Consider the following 22,267-nt stretch of genomic DNA (forward strand, 5'->3'; position numbering starts at 1 on the left):
ATTGTTTGGTTTGTGGGAATTGGAGACAAAAGAAATAAGAGGATATGGAGGGATAAGCAATCTTGTGTTTGTTTCAAAATTAAGGATGAAAAAGAGAAGATTACGAGGGATGCCTATATTTTTGAAAAGTATATCCATCCTAATTAAAATGGTGAAATGGAAGCAACGTATAGAAAAATCATTAATTATCTATTTTATCTCTATTATTAAAAAAAAAAAGTGAATTTCTGTTTTACCCTTATTATTCACCTAATATAATAATCATTTTTTTTTCCCATCAATTTTCTTTTCAATGAAAAGCTACCACTATTCTTTCCTTTAATTCTCCTATTTCATTAATGAAACAAACATGATAAAAAGTCAGGAACTTGCTTGATTGTTTTTTAAAAAATAAGTTATTGAGAACTCATAATTTTTTTGAAAATAAATAAATTTTTAACAAAATTTTCAGAAATGGTCAATCAAACATATTTTTATATAATTTTTTAATTTTCTAAAAAGCAGAAAATCGAACCAAAAAGAACCTATCATTATCATTATTTTTTTTTCTCTTGTAGTTCCAAAATCCAATCCTCAAACCTCATTAATCATATAATTAATGGTACTAATGCGAAACGCACAAAAATAACAAAGAGAAGGGATCAAAATTGCATGGGGGACCAGAATTGGATGTTTTGTAGGGCTAAAGCGCGTACTGTTGAAAATGGACAGATTTGAGGTGGGACCCTTAGGTGTGCCCTCCACCAGGGCAACCGTCACCGTCTGATCTGGCTGCTTGCATCCTAACCGCACATACATCGACGTCTTTACATATATTGTCAGTATTATATATACTCAGAGGTTAATGGGATCAAACGTAGTCAGCTTTTAAATTAATAGGTAAGAAGAAAAGGTGGGGTTTGAGTAGGCCCAATATTCTTCTTGGGATTGGTGGTAAAAAGACCTCAATTCTCCTATAAGTACAGTCCTATCCCCTCCCCCTAAACCTACACCCCCCCTCCTCTCTCTCCTTATCTCTCTCTATATATACATATATAAATATATATACATATATATATATTCCCAGGAGGTAAAGGTTGGGAAATTCTGATCCATTTTCTTTTGTGATATTGTAAAGTTGTAGATGGTCCTCTTTGTATTCTTCCACAGCTTTCTTGAACTGCATATGTTTTCAAGCCTTGCGGTTCAATAAAGCTGTGGGAAGATACTGATAGGGTCAAGAAAATTCAGCTAATATCAGATTTAATTGGTATTATTTGCATGGGATTGTTGATCTGTACTTTGCAGGTAATTTCTATGTGTTCCTTATTTTGCACTGTTTTTTTTTTTTAATGATTTGAGTGGATGTTTTTGTGATATAACGACAGTAGATTCTGTTTTTTTGGGTAAGTTTGACAGTAGATTCTTGTCGTACGTACACTAGGCAGATGGTAGATTCGTGTTATATCTGTACTGGATTTTTATTTGACCTCATGGTAACAGAAAGTTAAATCTAGCCCAAGAGAATTTTAGATTCTGATATATATATATATATATATATATATGTATATATGTGTAATATTTGGAGTATATATAGATGAGAAGGATTACATTTAAAGGATTTGTGGTTTTGTTATATAATTACATTTAATTTTGCTTTGTCTTTTCAGAATAATTATTAATGAGAATTAAGTTTTATCTTGGTGTTTTTCTTTTTTTCATCTTCTTTATATCATCTCAGTGATCAATTTTGTTTCTAAACTGTTTATTTCGACTTGGTTTGTAAACATGATTAGATAAATTTTTGTAAGCAACCTACCCAATTTTGTATTTTATATATATATGTATGTATGTATGTATAAATATATGTATATTTGTGAGCAATATGTGAAAGAATGTTGTTAATTAGAAGCCATCTACAATGCACTTGTTTGCTCTCTCTAGATTTTTAGTGTGTATATAATAACACACACTCGTGTACATTTTGAACCAGGTTTATACCTCCTGGTTACCAAAAAAAGAAACTTGTACTCACCCAAAAAAAAAAAAAAAAAAAAAAAAAAAAAAAAGAAAAAGAAAAAGAAAAAAAAGAACAGGAACTTGTACAATTTGTACAGGATAGTTTGATAGTTAAAATTAATTTACCTTAGTGAAAAGAAAGAGGAAGAAAACAAACACTACATTTTCCCTTGTGCATTTGCTATGTTGAACCATGATACATGCACAAATGATTGAAAGGATTTGTTGACTAACTATCATTGATGAAGAAATTTATAGGTTCTTGTCATTCTTGTACACACACACACACACACACACACACATATATTCCTCTAAAATTTGAGAACTGATACATAATATCTCAAAGATTCAACATAACATGCCACCCTTCTTTCTGTATCAATGGATTAGATGAGAAAGTAGAAACAGTCAACACTGCCATCTTATTTTAAGTAGTATATTTCAACTGGTAGCTAAAAGGAGAAGAATTCATCATCATCGAATAAATGTCCGAGCATGATTGATATCCTGTATAAGTCATGAATATCAAGAATTTTGTGCAGGCACAAAATAAAATGAACTATTTCCATTTATTGAATGTTAAATGGACCACAAGGTTTTGCATTGCCTTCTCTCATTCGGAAACTCCCAGTCTCCCAAGTCCCACAAAACTTATTATTTCATTCAAATTCAAAAAAAGCCATTAATGTGAAATATAAGTTCAAGTTAGGTAAGCTTTTTATGAAACGAGAATATAACATTAATATAAGGTCAACCAAGTTCTTCACTGCAATATTCTTTTCAATTATTTATTATTACTTTTTAAGTTAGTTGATCGAGGGTGAGTTGCTCTATTGTGACCTGGACTCCGAAAACAACCTTTCCATGCGAAGATAAGGGACTTTTCTCAAACCCTGCAATGGCGGGAGTTTCGTGTCCTGCTAGTTAAAGAAAATAGGGTTTTTGATCACCACTAAGGTGAAGGCATCATATTGTTTTGTCTTGTTATGGTTGTGATGTATTACAAATTAACAATCAGTCCTTGTGTTGCTGCCTTCTCTTTGGATTGTATAAGCAACAAATCTTTTATTTTGTACATGTATATATTGCATGGTCTCAAATTAGTTAAGAACCAGGACTAGACCATTGTGTCCAAATGTGTTAATATGCCAAAAAACTGATATTCCTGTACACTTTTTTTTTTCTGTCTGATTCCAGTATATATTCGATCATCAAGTCATGACTGATGAGGTGACATAATTCATCATATAGCTAGTTTGCTTAGGAAAGAAAAGGCTGGATTTACAGAGGTCTCAGTGCTTGAATATATAATCTCTGATCATGCTCATCTGAATCCATCCAATCAATGGGCCATATATCTCATTTGTTTTTATGATGATATCACGACCGGTTGGTGTCCAAATTCATCTTCCTTTAAGCCCATTATTAATTATAAACCATATTCTATTCGATCACCAATCTTCTCTTTGCTGTAAGATTCCTTGATCGATTATAGTTTATAGTGAATTATATTCTCTGAAAACTCTCTTTTTTATATGCTTTACTTAAGATAAGCTGTGTAGGTTTAAAGTTAAGCATAGGGGATCAGAATATGCGATTTAATTAAATAAATTATGAAGCATCAACCACTCATCCAAGTCAAAAAGTAGTTGGGACTTGTTTGATAGTTTTTACTTTTGGGTAAAAAGAAAGGATTGAAAATGGCATGGATTGGACATCTTTGTGCTTTAATTTGAAGGTATTTGGTAGAATTGAAAATCAAGTGGTCGAGGAAGTAAAAGAAGTTTGAATGCGTCAAAAAACAATCTTGTTCATGATTTTGTTGTCTTAGCAGTACTGTTAATGTCGTTTTGTTCATGATATCATGTGTTGCACTGTTGAAAGTTTGAGGCAAAACAATGTCAAGCCATACTACTCGATCTCTCTCACTCTCTCTCTCTCTCTCTCATGCATGCATAACCATAATGTCTGCATATATATATGTATATATATATATATGTATATGCATTACCAAAGTTCTCTTTCGATCAATACCCTTTCCATGATCAGTAATTTTTTTTAACCCTCAGTAAGTATGATAAATGAAGTTTAATTCAAGTATATTGAGGTTAAGTTCACATATTCAGGCAAACATTAACTTAATTAAGGTACTTGTGAACCGAAAAGTTGTTCTACTGATCACGTGTGTACTCTTGTGTGTATGTGTAGAACATTAATTTCCGATACCCAAAATTGTTAAATTCTGAATTGTTGATTCAGTCATTTATATTTTCATAAATGCATGACTTTTCTCTCATCAGTAGCAGCTACCTTTGTGGAGTTGATAATTTGAATTGTGACAGCTGAGGCTCACTGATTTCAGTTGGAATGCCACATTATTCTACATGTACCCTACAAAAATACACCCACAGTGTTATTTTAGCCACGGCGGATGCTGATCAAGTCATGAATTGCACAACTGAATAACATTAGTCGGTTGGAGTTGGTGAGCGATTAAGTCTCGAAATTCTAAATAATATTATTTAGAATTTACCTATTATGTGTGATAATTAAGGATGAATGAATCTGTTTTTTTTTTTTTTTTTTACACAATAATTTTAAATTGTTCAACCCAAACTCATTAATTAATCATGCAAGGCTAATGTGACAAATTGAATTTTTTTTTTTTTAAAAAAACACAAAACAAATCTAAGGTGTGGAAAACTTGAGAAATGAACTGGTAAGTGAAAAAAAAAAAAAAAAAATTCAGGCTTGGTCAAACACTTGGGTAAATTGACTACAGATTTTATACATGAACTAGAGATTTATCAGAATGTCGGTTACATGCACATTTAGGAATGATATTACAACAACAAAAGTAGTTATACACCTCATGTTTGGATACATTTTAGTTAATTTTTAATGCAACAATTTCAGTACCGATGTTGGCCCGACATTGATGTGCCATGAAAAACAGAGAATAAATGGCTTGTTTCCCCACAAGGAGAGTGATGGGTTTGAATTATTCGGATCCAATGAAGCAGCCATCCTCTGATCCATTTTTTATTTTCTAGTAGTATACTAGTCAACAATTTAATTATTGCAATTTGTCATCTCAAAATTGCTTGGTCTTGAAAACAAATGAAATTATTTATACATTAGCTATTAAAAAAAATGAGTGCTACTCCCAAAACATCAACCAATTATATAATTCAAATAGCCACAATCTATCACAGTCATGGTTTGCAGTCACAGCATTGGTCGTGATATAAAGGATTTTGACGAATATCAATATAAACCAATCCAACGATACGAACCGGCCGATGCAGCGAACCATGATCACAACATGCATTCACTAAACTTAATTTGAGCATTTGTATTCTTTGTATTAACATCTCCTTTTATGGTATACAGGACTATTTGCACGGGTTCTTGGTTCATATTGAATAAACACAACAGGGTCTTGGACATATAAAGACCGGTAGATAGTTATAGTATCGTTCGATCCAGGCTAGGGCCTCCCACCACACAAGGTGTCTAGGTCGTTTGTAGAATGGGCTTTGGTGCTCCAAAACATGGTTTTTTTTGGCCTGATGTTCAACTTCGATTTCTGGCTAGAGTACTGAAAGTTGCAGACAGTTTAAATTTTATGATGACTAGGATTAATAACGTTACCAAAGAAGATGAATGCATGCTAAAATTCACCGATTGAGTTTACTACTTTTCGAAGAGAATCAAAAGCAATAGTATTAATTTAACAGGGTATATATACATTTGATTGTTATCTGCCAAAAACTGCAACAGAAAATTTTGGTAATACTGAGCACTAAACAAAAAAAAAAAAGAAATTGCAATTCAAAATTTTTTTTTCCCGGTAAATACAATTCAATAGTTCGTCTTAAATATGTCAAGAAACGTATAAATTTGAACAAGGATCATCAAGGGAGCCAGAGAAAAACAATCAAAAGTGAATATGTGAAGAGAAAAAAAAAAAGAAAAAAAAGTATGGAATTAAGCAGCATATCCTAAGCAAATTAGAGTGTATATTATCATCATGTAATTTATTTTTTTTTACTAATCATATAATTGTTAGCGAATAAATAGCAATTACAATTAAGCATTCAAATTTATATTGAGAATATTATAAAAACTATCACATATAAGTCAAGGACATTGATTAAATAATACTGTCGCTGAAAAGAAAGTACAAATGCAGAATCCTAAACACCATTCTGACCTGTAACAGCTGTAATATGGGGGTACTAACAGGTCATTTATGAAAAAGGACAAACCTAATTTGTTACCTTTAGGCATATCAAACAAATATGAAATATTGCAGCTGTAAATGTCTGCTTTGAGAATGCAGTAACCTTAATTTTGAGATAGCTATGAATTAATTGTGTGTGTGTGTGTGTGTGTGTTTGTGCGTGTTGTGTGAGAGAGAGGGGTAAAAAAAAAAATATTGAAAATGATTTTCACATAGTGACAAAGTTTAACCTTTTCACAGAAATGTAGGAGATCACAAGGAAGTGAAAACAAAAGGCAAACATGGTGAACTATCAATTATTGTTGATAAAGAGGGAAATGTGGGGAATCTTCTCTGCAAACGTAACTCAGATTTCACCACTTTCACTGAATGCTCAGAAAATGTAAGTATATATAGGAAAATTATACACACACACTTCCAGTATATACTGTTTTTTTAATAATTTAGAAAAAAAATAATAAAAATAAATAAATTCTTGAAATTATTCTTCAATTTATGTTGTTCAATAAATCTACGAGAATCTAACATGAAAATGATTAAAGCTTGAGTCCCATATCATAATTCAACAATTAACCCTTCTTTTCTAAAAAAAAAATAATAATAATGAATATATATTATGATTAAAAAAAATATATTCAAAATAGGTTTGAATTATATAAACAGTTACCAGAATTACCATGCATGCATGGAGATAAAGCATTATCACATTACTGCATCAATTCATCGTGGCATGCCGGATTGAAATGGAGGAGAGAGCGGGAGCGCGGTGAAATCCTGAATTGCCATGTTTTCCCACAGCTTTCTTGAACTTCCATGGTTGATCCAAACAGATTAAAGCAGTAGTTGAAGTTCAAGAAAGCTGTGGAAAAGCATGACAGGACTCGCGAAATTCTTTATCACCTCACATCTCATCACACTCCTTATCTTTCATTCACTAGAAGAGATAGTTGTTCATTAGTGTGTGTTTGTGTGTGTGAGAGAGATAGAGAGAGATGGAACAACCATGAATGGCCATACGGATTCTCATGGACCACAATAGCATGTGTAATCTGTGTTACCTGCTTTATAGATGGGGGAGGGGTGAGTAGAGTTCACTTCACTCACACAAGGCGCATTTTACCCAAATAATGCCTGCTTTACGTGTGAGTGCGCAGTGGGGTACTTACACCTATGTATAACGGAAAATAAATAAAATAAAACAAAATAAAAATAAGAAAATTCAATAATAAAAGAAAAAAATGTAAATGAAAAAAATAAAAATAAAAATTTTAAAAACCAACCCATCCCCATCACATGCTATCAGGTGACCACGTTCTCTCTTTATATTATTATAATGGAAATTAAGGGTATGGGTGTTTATGGTCCCCCAATCCTCATGTTTTTCTATATCAGTCTCATATTAACTAATATTTATTATTATGTATTTATATGTATATAACTGCTATTTAGTATTTATAACTATTCAAAATCTTTTTATCTCTCACACACACACATATATATATATTTGTAGCTATATATAGTTAGTGGAGGACCTTTTCCTTAAGAGTTGATGTGTAATGATATCATTTGATCACGTGTCTTTATAATATTAAAAATTCAAAAAAAAAATTTTACTTTTTACATTTTTTTTTCCCCATAAGTAAAGCACGTGTGTGTGAAAAAAAAAAAATAAAAATAAAAATAATAATAATAATACAATAGGGAACTAGGCCATATAGGTCCAGAGATCAAAACAGTGCTAAATTTGAAGCCTAGTTAGAAGAAGACATTACTAGAAAAGGAGGCCCAATAGGAAAGCCCATAGTTGGCCCATCCGATAAACAAGTTGTGTGATGGGAGAACAATCATGGAAGTTGTTTGCCAGCTAAGGCTTCATAGAGCTCTTTTGCTACCTAAATTCTGTAGATTTTTTCTGCCATCAATAGTTGCAATGTTCAGGCTTTTGGATAGCTTTTCATTAATAACACCAATTCAGCTTTTTCACTCGTTTAAAGTTATGTTATTTTAATTTTTTTTAAGTACCGCACATTAAATTTAGAATTACACAAAATTTTCAAAATTTCAACTAATTTTTTAATTCTAAATTAATGGCACATATTTAATATTCCAAATATAACTTAATAAATTCTAAAGTTTATCAGTTTCATATTAACTAATCTTTCGATGTATTCACATTTTATAACTTAGTATTTATAACTTAATATATGTATTCATATTTTATTACTATTATTTATTTTTATTTTATGAAAACTAAAAATTTGGAGACACCGAACACTTGGGTATTTCACAAGAACTGTGAAGAATGGTGACCACGCACCTCGATCTTTTGAGACACTGACACTGACTAATCGTGTTGAATAATATATATATTTTGAATTGACGTTTTTTTTGTATTAGTATCCGTGCTTCTTCTTAAATCAGAAACTTTATGGAGTGCATTGCACATGGGTGACGAAAATGTAGAGAGGGATGGGACAATATGAAGATTTTAAGTGACCTTATTAGTAGGTGTTGAAGGTGGGATAAAAATCAATGGAGGTGGGAGGGATACATAGTGGGTGGTGGAGTCCACTGCCTCCTCCGTTGGCTTTGATGTAAAATACTTCTCAACACCTAGTAGTGTCAGGTCCACCCTGTTTTTTAATCAGCTTGGTATCAGTTCATTTTTTGTTTGGGCTCGTCACAAGTGGGCGGCACTTGTATTAATTTGATGCGTGTGCAAGTGTGTGTGTTTTTGGAGGGACAATTCTACTGTGGTGGTACATCGCCAAAAGCCACCACTTCCTACGTCACCTAAACAACCACCGTCTGATCACCATGTGAGAAGGATCGTTGCATGCCGGCTGTGAAATGTGTCAGTGTTTGGCTCATTTTTATCTGAAATATTATGTTGTATTCGTATTTAATATTTATTACTTTTTACAATACGTAGTACATAATACCTAATTTCGGAATGAATAATTGTGATCACTAACACGAGTATGGTATGAGAACCTGAATAAATTATTAACATTAACAAGTATTTATGTTGGAGAGTTTTATCATTTAATTGTTTGTAGATGTTGTCACGTTAATTTCATGGCATATACATGAAATTGAAATAGACTTTGTAAATTGTGAATATTGAAATTCCTAACTTCTCAAAGTGCATTTAGCATGAAAATTGATTTTTATTACAGATTGATCCATGTAGCAATTGTTGATATGAACACCTTAAAACGGGGTTGAGATAGATTCTACTTTTATCTGATATTCGAATTCTTATTGAATACGAATGAATGGAGTGGTGAACAAAATTCAATTGTTAGTTGTAAACTCTCCTCAATCTAATCGGAGTCTTTATCGAGGGGTCATCGGCAATAGTATGTTATTGTTATAACATGTTGCTGAGAGTCGGCGCGGTTTTCGCCTTTTGCAGTACCAACGACCCACCTCTCTGTGGGAATGTGACTTGACAGCACCGCACTCACAAGTTTCGTAAATAGATGGAATTGTTTCTAAAGAAAGACATGCCCCTATCACTTATGTATGTGTATATATGAATATCTATGTGTGCAGTTGTTTTTAAGCTCATTTTCAAACTTTTTACGTGAATATATATATATATAGTATGTATATGGTAATAATGGTACCTATTATCTAGTGAATCATATATTTTTGAGATCAATATAATAAATTTCTTTGTATATATGTCAAACTTATAAAATTTGCTTCCTTTAGGTTTAAGTATAAGTCTATTAGGTTTTTTTTTTAGTTGTTGTGTGTGGTAATGAGATTATGAGACTATGTTATGTTATAAAAATAACTAATTATTGACAACAATTTTTTGGTTTCTATTTTAAGTTTTTAACTGTTATTAGAACCGTTTAAAAAAAAAAAAAAAAAAAAGAATCAAACAGATAAATGCAAGTTCCTTTGTGTATATATATAATTAATTACATGACGAGGAAGTCTTAGGACTAATTCATGTGGCAAAAAAAACACGTTTTATTAAAACCATGGACCAAACAATTCCAGTTACATGATCCATTATTTGGCCTATGAAAAAATTTAAGTTTATTTTTTATTCAGAATATAGTATCAAGATGGCATATACATGATTTAGCAAAGTTTCTTTGGGGATGCAGAGACTCCACCATTTACACTGCTCAAAACTGGCTTGATGCATCCATACATGTTCATGTTCATGTCCATAAATTGGATTATTGGAGCCACACACACACACTGAAAGGTAATTGTTTTATATCCAAGATTTTATATATATATTTTAAATGGGTAAAAACACTCACACATTCCATAAGTACTCTTTTTGGAACTTGAACCTCCTCTCCCATTTGACGAGGAGAAATAAGGGTGCAATTTGGGTTGTTGGACGAAAAAATCCTAGCTTAACCGGCACGATAAGCAATGTGTCATATTCCGATTCCTAACGATGCCATGAGCAGAGAAGACACGCATGCTGGTTGGCTAAGAACATTCATTGACTGGGAATGGTTTCAGGGAAGGGGTGTGCAGGATCACATGATGGTACCTCTTCAGAGTTCAAGCAGGTCGACTGGGTTCAGTTCGAGGTGCTTTTCGCTAGTCGTGGACTTGACTATGAAGAAGGGAGTTGGCCATCCCTACACAAACTGGTTGGGAGCTGGAGCCATTTCCCTGATGAGACCAAGGCAGGTCGAAACCAGTCATCATGTATCCTTAGGAGGGCAGGTTGTGGTGGCTGACCAGGGCGCTTGCGCGAGCTAAAGCAACGCCTTGGTGCCGCACGGGCCGTGCCGCTGCGCCAAATCTCTAGGCCCGTGACAAATGGTATCAGAGCAGGACTTGGGAAAAAGCATAAAGGTGTGCCCCCTTGTCGATCCGGGGGTCTTGAGAATAAAGTGGGTGCACTAAAGCGTCGGTAGGTAATCAATGCTATTGGAGGAGAGCCTCCATCTCCCCATGAAGAGGCGTCCTTTGAAGCCGGAGGGCCGCGCACACCAATGTTCTTGCAAATTCAAGAGGCATGCAAACCGTTGTGAAGGGTGGGTATCAAGTCAGTCGGAGGGCCCTTGTTTGCTCGGGGTGTCGCTGAGGCGGCATAACGTGGGGTTGCGTCCCGAAGAAGTGGGCGTCCCTTTAGCCCGAAACCCTATCATTGGGCGAGTGCAGCCAGGGGTTGTATAAGGAAGCGATGGTAGGCAGGCGAGCATTCCACTTGGAGGAGAGAGACTTTGGAATGTTGGACGCAGCGGAGTCAACGCCGCATTGCGACGAGGGCGTCGCAGGATTTGGGTGGGGGTGAATGTCACGTTCCGATTCCTAACGACGCCATGAGCATAGAGGACACACATGCTGGTTGGCTAAGAACATTCATTGATTGGGAATGGTTCTAGGGAAGGGGCGTGCAGGACCACAGGATGGTACCTCTTCAGAGTTCAGGCAGGTTGATTCGGTTCAGTTCGAGGTGTTTGTCGCTAGTCGTGGACTTGACTATGAAGAAGGGAGTTGGCCATCCCTGCACAAACTGGTCTGGAGCTGGAGCCATTCCCCTGACGAGGCCATGGCAGGCCGAAACCAGTCAGCATGTATCCTTGGGAGGGCAGGTTATGGTGGCTGACCAGGGCGCTTGCGCGAGCTGAAGCAACGCCTTGGTGCCGCACGGGCCGTGCTGCTGCGCCAAATCTCCAGGCCCGTGACAAATGGTATCAGAGTAGGACTTGGGGAAAAGCACAAAGGTGTGCCCCCTTGTCTATCCGGGGATCTCGAGAATGAAGTGGGTGCACTAAAGCGTCGGTGGGCAATCAATGCTGTTGGAGGAGAGCCTCCATCTCCCCATGAAGAGGCGTCCTTTGAAGCCGGAGGGCCGCGTGTACCAAAGTTCTTGCAAATTCAAGAGGCATGCAAACCGTTGTGAAGGGCGGGTATCAAGTCAGCCGGAGGGCCCTTGTTTGCTCGGGGTGTCGCGGAGGCGGCATAACGTGGGGTTGCGTCCCGAAGAAGTGGGCGTCCCTTTAGCCCGAAACCTTATCATTGGGCTAGTGCAGCCAGGGATTGTACAAGGAAGCGATGGTGGGCAGGCAAGCATACCACTTGGAGGAGAGAGACTTTGGAATGTTGGACGCAGCGGAGTCAGCGCCGCACTGCGACGAGGGCGTCGCAGGATTTGGGTGGGGGAGAATGTCACGTTCCGATTCCTAATGACGCCATGAGTATAGAAGACACGCATGCTGGTTGGCTAAGAACATTCATTGACTGGGAATGGTTCCAGGGAAGGGGCGTGCAGGACCACAGAATGGTACCTCTTCAGAGTTCAGGCAGGTCGACTCGGTTCAGTTTGAGGTGCTTGTCGCTAGTCGTGGACTTGACTATAAAGAAGGGAGTTGGGTATCCCTGTACAAACTGGTCGGGAGCTGGAGCCGTTCCCCTGATGAGACCAAGGCAGGTCAAAATCAGTCAGCATGTATCCTTAGGAGGGCAGGTCGTGATGGTTGACCAGGTCGTTTGCGCGAGCTGAAACAACGCCTTGGTGCCGCACGGGCCGTACCGCTGCACCAAATCTCTAGGCCCGTGACAAATGAGTTAGTCAATGCCGATTATAGCCGGGTATTTAATCTAGTTAAATTGGATCAAATTTCACAACAGGGCCTTATTGCACACGATACTCTGCCTGAATATGCTTATGCACCCTTTGAACAAAAAATATTTCGTAACGGTAAGGCCAAGATACTCGGTCCGATCCAAACGATTGAATAGATGTCTGAATCTGATGTGGTACAACCACGTAAGCTAAAGAAACTACTCCATATAACACGACACGAGTATTGTTTCATTCTCTCTCCTTGATTATCCTTTATTGTGTTTTTCGTTTCTACCCATCTACTATCCTCTCTGGTACACTACGAATTTCTCTATCACTAAATATGTAACCATGTTGAAAGAGAGAGATCATTCTAGTGATGGTATCTGTGGGGTGGAATCGCATATAACACACTGTCTAAAATCAAAGGGTACAGTTAGGGCAAAAATATTATATATATATATATATATATATATATATATATATATATATATATCAAAACATTAAATTTGCAACCAAATCACCATCTATACAAAGTTATAAACCATTACCCTTCAGATCACAGTCTCTACGAAAGTTAAAAATGACCATTCAACAGTCATACATACATACACAGTCAAATGCATATATATATATATATTATATTTAATCTGGGAATTCTTTGATTACTCTGTTCCTTCTTTGATTATCCAAAAATCAGATGGACAAATCAAGTTTTCCGAGAAGAGTTTCGATTTTCTAAGGGATTTGGGGACGTATAAATGGGTTTCAACTAAATTCTCAAAAATTGGGATTTCATTGATCTTCAATCACATCATCATCAAACTAGTCACACACGTCTTCAATAATGGATTAAACCGATTCGTTTTGAGCATTAAATCAATTTTGTGAATACTAGAGATTTGGATAGAGATTGAAAGAAAAAACAAAGAAGAGAGATACAAAAAGAGAGGTAGAAAAAACAGGCACATGGGATTCGGACAATTTGTTGGCCATTTGGGTAATATCATTAGTACTCCCCACATAAAGAGAGAGAGCGAGCTAGTGTTACAAAGATGAGGTTAAAAAATAAGTTAATCTCGGTTAAAATTACTGCTAATTAAGCATGAAAATTATAAAAAACCAAGTGTGAATTTTTAAAAAATTATAAACAAAATTTAAGGAACCAATTCCGTAGTATTAATATATAATAAATTATGATTCGAAAAACAAAAAGTTGAAAAGAAAATGATTGTCATAATTTGAAATTTATTTAATATACTTAAAATTAAAAATATATAAATAATAATATTACAATTTTGGTTTGAGTTTTTAAACCTCAATCTAAGCCTAATTCTAACTAAGTTCAAGTTGAGAATTTTTAACCAAATCCAATCTTAATTACAAAAATGTTGTCCAAGCTCTTGAGCAATTGAGCTGGCTCAAATTGAGTTCGGTTGGCCCACCCAAGCTGTACCCCTAAGAAGGGGTCATATCATCTAAACTAGTGCCTAGTGTACATAGTATAACCAAGGCGCCTTAATTACTTGATAAAACTTAGCTTTCGGCTCCAAAGGAAAATCTAGAGATTAGTTTATAATGTGGTTTACCAAATCTAAAAGATAAATTCATTTATATATTAAAACTTATCATTTTAGGCCCCATTTTAGATCATCAATAGCCTTAATTTTTTCACTTTGATAAGTAGGCCTAGACATTATTTTCCAACTTATCATGTTTGTTCAAAATTTTGAAATGAATACTTTTATTTTGCTTAGTTTGATTTTATGTTGAGGATATTCTAAGGATTAATTCTTAACCACAATTGTTGGATCAACAATTTTATTATCATGATTTCTTAATCCCAAGGCTGACTCGACATACTCATGTAGGGATGGCAATTTGTGTTGGAAGGTCGTGTTTGTGTCGTGTGAAAACATGGATATCTTGTTAAATATGTCGACATGACACACGGAAGCTATTTAATAAGTGGGTCAAGCGTTCACATGACACGAAATGATACAATAAGACACGTTTAAGTCATTTTTGACACGAATACGAAACGTTTATATGATACATTTAGCTAAATGGATTATTTTTAACACAAATACAATACGTTTAGTTAAACAGATTAATCGGGGTACAAGCGGGTTGGTGGGTCAAAAACGATCATGTTAATAATACGGGTCAACACAATTATGACTCGAACATGATTAAACCAAACCTAAACCTACTTATTCCGTATTATGTTTGAGTCATGTTATCGTGTCGTGTCAAATATTGTCACCCCTACTCTCGTGATAAACTTTTTTAAACAATTTTGATATTTTACACAATGGACAATACTTTAAGTCCTCACCAATGAGGATGTACATTGTCCTTACCGCCGATGTGGACCAATAACAAATGAACATGTCCTCTTTAATTACTAAATATTCACCTACCAAATCAAAGATGGTGGGTACATATTCACCTACCAAATCAAAGATGGTGGGTACATATACCATATTTGATTTGGGAATGAAAGAAGTCATGTCCATTTATTATTGGTCCACATCAACATTGAGGACGGTGTACATCCTTACTAATGAGTACCTAAGTATTGTCTTTTTACAATTATGTGTATGTTCAAATATTATTGGTTATAATCATCCGTTTATAAAATAAAAATAATTACACTTTCTTCCATTGCAATTGCCTAAATAATAAGAATTTTAATTACTTTTAGTTTCAAATATAGCACTAACCTTCCTTCTAGTTTATATTTGAGTAACTCTAACATTCTTATAAGTTGATCTCATGTTCAAAATTTAGTTTAAACCCTAGAATGCCCTTAAAAAGCTTGAAAATGTTATTTTGTCCATAAAAGTACAATAAAAATAGTAAAAGTATAATGGGTATAATAGTTATTTAACACACTCGGGTTAAAGTCCCTTTTATTTAGGCCAATCTAAGAAAGTATAATTATCTTTATTAAATAATACTTTGTGCCAAATTATTTTTCCCAGTAGGGTGAATAAATTTGTTAGAGAATTGTTTACAAACAAAGCTCATAGAGGAACTACAAAAGAACAGAGGTGGTAACTGGTAAGGCAGCCTAAAACATGCAGGCAATTAACAAATTGCAAACTGCAGCATCCGAAAAGAAATATGGTATATAGGAAACATAGGCCGTTTGGCAATTACTTTTACTTTGTATTTTTGTTTTGATTCAAAGCACAAACAGTGTTTTTTTAAAAAAAATAGCGTGTTTAATGCTATTTTGAAACTTTTTTGATAATGTAAATTTGTTGCAATATTTTTGGAAGAAAAAACACGTTTGATAAAAAATGTTATAAGTTTGAAAAATTAAATGACTTGTTAAAAATGTCATTATATATATATATATATATATTTGAATAGTGCTTTTGTTACGGTGCAGAAGCAACCAAAAATAATAGTATCATTTTTATGCTTATGATTTTGGTCTCTTTTTCGGAAACGTTTCAATTCAAATGATAACAAAATATTACTAAACATGTTATGTGCTTTTGTTTCGTTACAATATACTAATAAAAACAAAAACAAAAAGCACAAAGTAAATGTTATTACCCAAAGACCCATATATACCATTCTCAACCATTCAACTATGATTCAACTTTACAAATTTTTTTTTTTTCAATAAATAAAATTAAAATTAAAAGATTGAATAATATAAACTATGCATAATCCTCATGAACTTATTTGAGGTCATGGAGTGATTGCACATGCGAAGAGATGGATTAGTGTACTGTAAAACAGAAAATGGATACACCATACCAAAGCCGTTAGTGACAAAGGAAGAAGAGCTAGACCGGTTTGGCAGTCTCAACGGCTGAACCGGGCGGTCCAATAGATACATGAACTTGATTGGAAGAATGGGTAAAATAGGAAGCAAATTGGCATCTTATGGCCGTGCGTGTGCACGCGATAGGGCAGTACAGAAAAGGACAAACAAAACCTTCTGCGATGGGTTTGTTAGTGTTATGATTACATGCATTATTATGATATGATAGCTAGCTGCTCAGGGACTCAATGACGCACGTACACTCCTACATTACACGTGTAAATTTTAAAGCAATAGTGTCCAAATTGCGTTATTTAATATATAATTAATAAAAAAATCATTAAAATTGTTCATAATTAAGCACTGAGTTAAGTAATTAAACAGCACAATGTTGTTTTTGACAATTGAATCATACGACCATTTTCAATACAAAATACCATTTTTACATGTTAAATTTATATTTTAAAACGAGTTATAATATTAAAATACCATTTTTAGCAATTATGCTTCAATAGTATATTTTATCTAAAATACTATTTTTTGACATAAGAACTATTATTTTTCACTATCATTCCCAACTACTTTTGCTCCTTTTTTTTTATTTTTTTATTTTATTTTTATTTTATTTTTTTTTTTCAATGAGTGTTTGTATTTTATTTAGCTTTTTTACCTTATTAAAAAAAAAAAATTAAATAATCATCAAATCCAATTGAGTGACGAGCTCCGGGCAACGACGTCGATGATGTCAAAATAGCGAGGCACCAAAGCTTTCTGAAATTGGAGGTACGTTGGTGAGGTTTTTTAGAGAGTAAAATGGGAAATTCCAACAGAGCATAACTAATATATATATATATCAACCTAAAAATCCAAACTCCCAATTTCAGATTTTTAAGAATCCAAACCCTAGGGATGCGAGAGAGAAAAGAGAAGGAAGAGATGGGAAAGATAGAGAAAGGACAGATACAGAGGAAAATCTGAGATGAGAAAGAAAGAGAGGAAAATCCAAGATGGGAAAGATGGAAAAATGAAAGATAGAGAGGAAAATCCAAACTCTCCGCATATATACACGAGGGATGTGAGAGAGAAGAGAGAAGAGAGAAAGCAAATAGCAGTGGTCATATTTGACAAAAAATTTGACAAAGCTATATTTTGTCAATTCATTTGAAAGCGCATTGAAGAGCCCATTTTAATCATTTGACACACCATTATAGTTGCTTTAAATAGATATACAATTGGCAATAAGAGTTTATTTTTAAAAAAAAATATATTATTATTATTATTACTTGCAATGATGACATTGTGAATGTAAGATTACAAACACTTTATCAAAACACATATATTTGAATAACAGAACGTACCACTTTTTACTGGGAATCAAATTGTACCAACAACGGGACGGATGTGATAAAGAAAGGTATGTTGTCCGTTTCCGTTTAGGGTTGGTGGTGATGGATAGATACAAACAATGTGAGGTTGGATCTGCGCGAGGAAAATGAACATCAACTATATATATTCATTCATATCAATTCCCATCATCACGTACCTATGTTGTTTTGTGGGCCTGAAACCATCAATAATTAAATATTGAGTCGTGAGTTAACAACTATGGTGTGGGCTTTACAGTAAAACCATCTCATTCAGTGGTCCACATTCTGTCACATGAAGCATAGCCCATAGATGATTATCTTACCATCTTCTTGAAGAAATTTGAATGTCTTCATATATGATATGTGTGTGTGTGTGTATATATATATATATGTATGTATGTATGTATGTATATGTTCAAAATGGAAGTGACAATCGAGATGCAAACTTAATAGTATTAATTAAGCATTATATATGCAAATTGATTGACCACCAATTCGTCTTTTGAAGTTTGAGGATGTGAAAATTTTGTTAGGGTATCAAAATGTAAGAACTCTCATGGAATGATATAATGAAAGTGTTACTAACATTTTAGTGATTATAAAAATAATTTTTATAAATAATTTTGGGTTAACAATGATCGTGTTAGTATTTTAAAACAGTTTATAATTCATCACTGAGCATACACAGTCTTTTTATATTATATGCATCTCATGTCTTTAGAAGATTTAAAATTTCAACCTTCAAGATATGAAGTAAAAATCTTGTAATAAATGGAAAAAAGTACAACATTCAATTATACACTTTGGATTAAAGTAAAATGGATGTGAATGCATACTATTAAATTTTGTGTTACATGTGAGTGTATGTATACATATAGATATATAGATATATGCCATGTGTCATGTCTTTTCATGTGATGTACGTAACAAACCAAGCTTGTGTATTAAAACATTTAGTATTGTCGTCATAATGATGGTTTTGAAGCTCATGTTGGGATAATATAAGTATGTGACAAGGCCTGTTAATTGAGAAGTTGGGCTGGGCTAGTGTTTCGATAAGAATAATTTTAGATCGGTTCAAAACGTGGGTTAAGCTTAAAGTTCTTCAATACACCAACCATTTTGGTCCACAAGCCTCGTCGGATCTCAGACAGCCCAAAAAATATCAAAGCATATTTTATGTATAGGCCAACCATTTTTTCACTTTACCCTATAATTTATAATACAATATGGCATTAAAAATTACATTTCAAATATATGTTTATGTATACCAAAGGCCTTATATCTAGTGGTATCTCCTATATTTTTCAAAGTACATGGTGTGAGTTCGCACAAAGTTGATATGTGAATAGGGTGTGTCTCTCAATATAAAATTAATTGAAATATCTCATGAGATGGTACAAATCATTAAACTAATACCATGTAAAAGATATATATTTCAAATAATGAATCACGTGCAATAAATAATTTTAATGGGTATAGCTCCGTTGTTGAGTTGGTTCAAGTTTGAGCTTTGTTGGATCAAGACTGAATTTAAATGTTCAAATTTGGTTCAAACCGGATTGGGACTCAAACCTTACTTATGGAGGTTGTTTAGCTAATTTTGAGTTTATTATAGTTTAAATTAAAATAACATTAACAAGAAAAGTTAATTATAAACTCAAATCGCCCAAATGAGTTTCTCATATTTATGTGTCATATAATTTAAGTTGTAAATGAGAAATCACCTGGTTAACAGTTTTCTCTGGCGCGAAATATAGAAAAGTAGATGAAATTGAAGATAAGAAGTTTGACGTGAAAATAAAAAAAAAAATTTAAAAATTAAAAATTATAAAAATAAAGGAATGAGCTTTATAATTTTTAACCTTTGTATACTTATTATCTAAAATAAATAATTAAATATTAAAATCCAAATCATGCAAAATATATTTATAACCTGGCAAATAAAACATTACAACCCAGCATGAGTACAAAGTTCATCTATCTCAAAGAGACAATCAGGAAAACTTTCAATAGACACAGAACATCGCAGTCACCCATAGAACTGAACTACGGTAACACAGCATAATGACAACCTCCATGTTGCTGCACCACTTGAAGGCATTATTCTCCTTTTGGGCTTAGCCGAATAGCTGGGTACTAAAGCCCATGGCAAACCAGAAATATAATTATCTTTAATTCGACAGCCCAGAATAAGCTGGGCTTTCCTTTGGATTAACCCATCGACATTAAGCAGGTCCAGCTCATTTTGATTACTATGCAGCAAAGTTGGGCTTACACCTGGGACTCTTTTATAATCAAGCCCATGTTGCAGCACCACCCATACAACTAGAACAGCCGGTTCCAGAAGCTTACAACCCTTTGGTTGCGTGATGGCAACACCACGGAAGACTGACTAAAACTTTGACTTTGACGCGGTAACATGACACGAAACAGAGAAGCACAAAGCTCGAGGACGTCATTGGAATGCTTGAATCCGAATTGGAGAGTACTGAAATTGTGCCGGCAAGCCTCCTTCATCGGCATCGCCTACATCAACATCAAAATCATCCATCCACCGATCATAGTCAAGGCTTACAATCCCCGAATCAGAAGGAAACAGCTGCTGGTATGCGTCAAAAAAAGGCCAACTGTTGAAGCCCTCAATATTACTACCATCTTCTCACAATTACCCAACAATTGCTGATATAATTCTAAAAGATGCCTGGCTCGATGATAGGTTTGAGACGCGAAATCCCAATTCGATAAAGACTTTGTCGGCCAGTCAAGATTCCCTTTAACACCCAACCACGGTCCATAGGCCATGGCTACTAGTTTAGATACATAACTATCATTAGATCGGCCCACCATGGGAACCCAGAGAGAAGAACCCCTCTGATAGAGAGAGAAGGAGGAAGGCAAGCACCGACAACTAAAAGCAAAAAAAACACAGAACAGACACGAGAATTAAACAGGAAACAAAGGAGAGTAGAGCAATACCTGGATCAAAAGGAAAGATCGGCATAAATTGGTTATCGATTCTTCTAAGGCGCAAAAACCCCAATTTTACAAGCCTCAGCTCACATGCGCCCCTCCGGCCATACAACCTACAAGATCTGCGGACTGGAGAATAGATGGAAGCCATATCAGATAAACCACACCTTCTTGGAGAAATCTCTAAACTCTGATGAACAGAGGACCTCGACTTAGTGAGGAGCATGTTAAGACTCAGTTCTACTTCCTCACGTTACCTCCTCCTCCCTCTGAAAATACGGTATCTCTATATCGCTGAAACTTGATGTTGATGAGTGAGAATCACCGTCGAAACCACACTCTCTGATTGGAAAAAGGAAAAATGGCGCTCTAAAACCCTAGCAGAGAGGGGGAAGAGAGAGAGATGAGTCTCATATATATATATATATATATATATATATATATATATATATATATATTGGAGGGTTTGTGGAATGATTAATTTTCCCTTTCCTCCTCTCTTTAATTTTAAGGAATAAAATTTAGTGAAGCAATAAAGATGGCTCATTTATTCATCCTTTCATTCATTAAAAATTGTCAGCTCTTTCCTCTTTTCAAACAATGAAACTCAACTTTTTTCTTTTGTTGCCCGCCCTTCCTTCCTTATTATCAAACTAAGTAGAAGTAAAAAAGACCATATGAGAGCAGACAAGTGGCTAAACAACAAGAATTTTAAGACACACTGGCAGTGTGCCATTATATCACATTCTAGTCGTCCATAAAGGATTCTATAATATTTTGTAATAGTTAGTAGATTAATAAAGATTATGAAAAGTAAATAAATTTTTTTTCTCCGATAGGTAGAAGGAGTGAGAGGCAATAAATATTTAAGAGGTAAGAGTTTTGAAGGGTTGATAAATATCTAGGAGATTTAGAAGGAGTGCCATTATTTATAATACATCCTAGTTGTTAATTTCGAAGGAGATGCCTACCTAGGTAGTGAGGATGAGGATAGATTGTGAGTGCTATTCTTTTGCAATAATTCTCTAAATAGGAGTGTATTAGTATGAACGCCGATTAATATAATTTATCAGTTGTGAAGATATTATTGTTAGACGTATTAGTGTCGCACAAATAACACTATTATTACTTATCAATTGTGAATGTGTTGTTGTGATCGATATGTATTAGTGCCACACAAGTGTTGCATGTTTATTTAGAGATACGTATTAGGGTTACACAAATGTTGAGAGATATGTATTAGGGTCGTACAAGTGTCGCACGTTTGTTGCTTAAATATATATTTTTTCCTAGCAAACACAAGAAGATTGCAGATTACACAGATTCATTTTTACAAACAG

General features: G+C 34.4%; 1 long non-coding RNA gene across 2 annotated transcripts; it reads right to left on the reverse strand.

The window, feature by feature from the left end:
• Window positions 1-4,561: 4,561 nt before the first annotated feature.
• On the reverse strand, window positions 4,562-7,630 carry LOC132279859 (uncharacterized). Of its 2 annotated transcripts, none has more exons than XR_009471411.1 (2): window positions 6,921-7,630; window positions 4,562-5,599 (listed from the first exon to the last, which is right to left on the reverse strand). It is a non-coding gene; the product is annotated as an uncharacterized LOC132279859 (long non-coding RNA). The 2 variants fall into 2 exon arrangements; XR_009471410.1 differs by having other exon boundaries at window positions 6,912-7,630.
• Window positions 7,631-22,267: the final 14,637 nt, after the last annotated feature.

Source organism: Cornus florida, unplaced genomic scaffold, assembly GCF_030987335.1.
Source record: "Cornus florida cultivar Cherokee Brave unplaced genomic scaffold, ASM3098733v1 CherokeeBrave_3.0.0_Hap2_Chr10, whole genome shotgun sequence".
NCBI lineage: Eukaryota > Viridiplantae > Streptophyta > Magnoliopsida > Cornales > Cornaceae > Cornus > Cornus florida.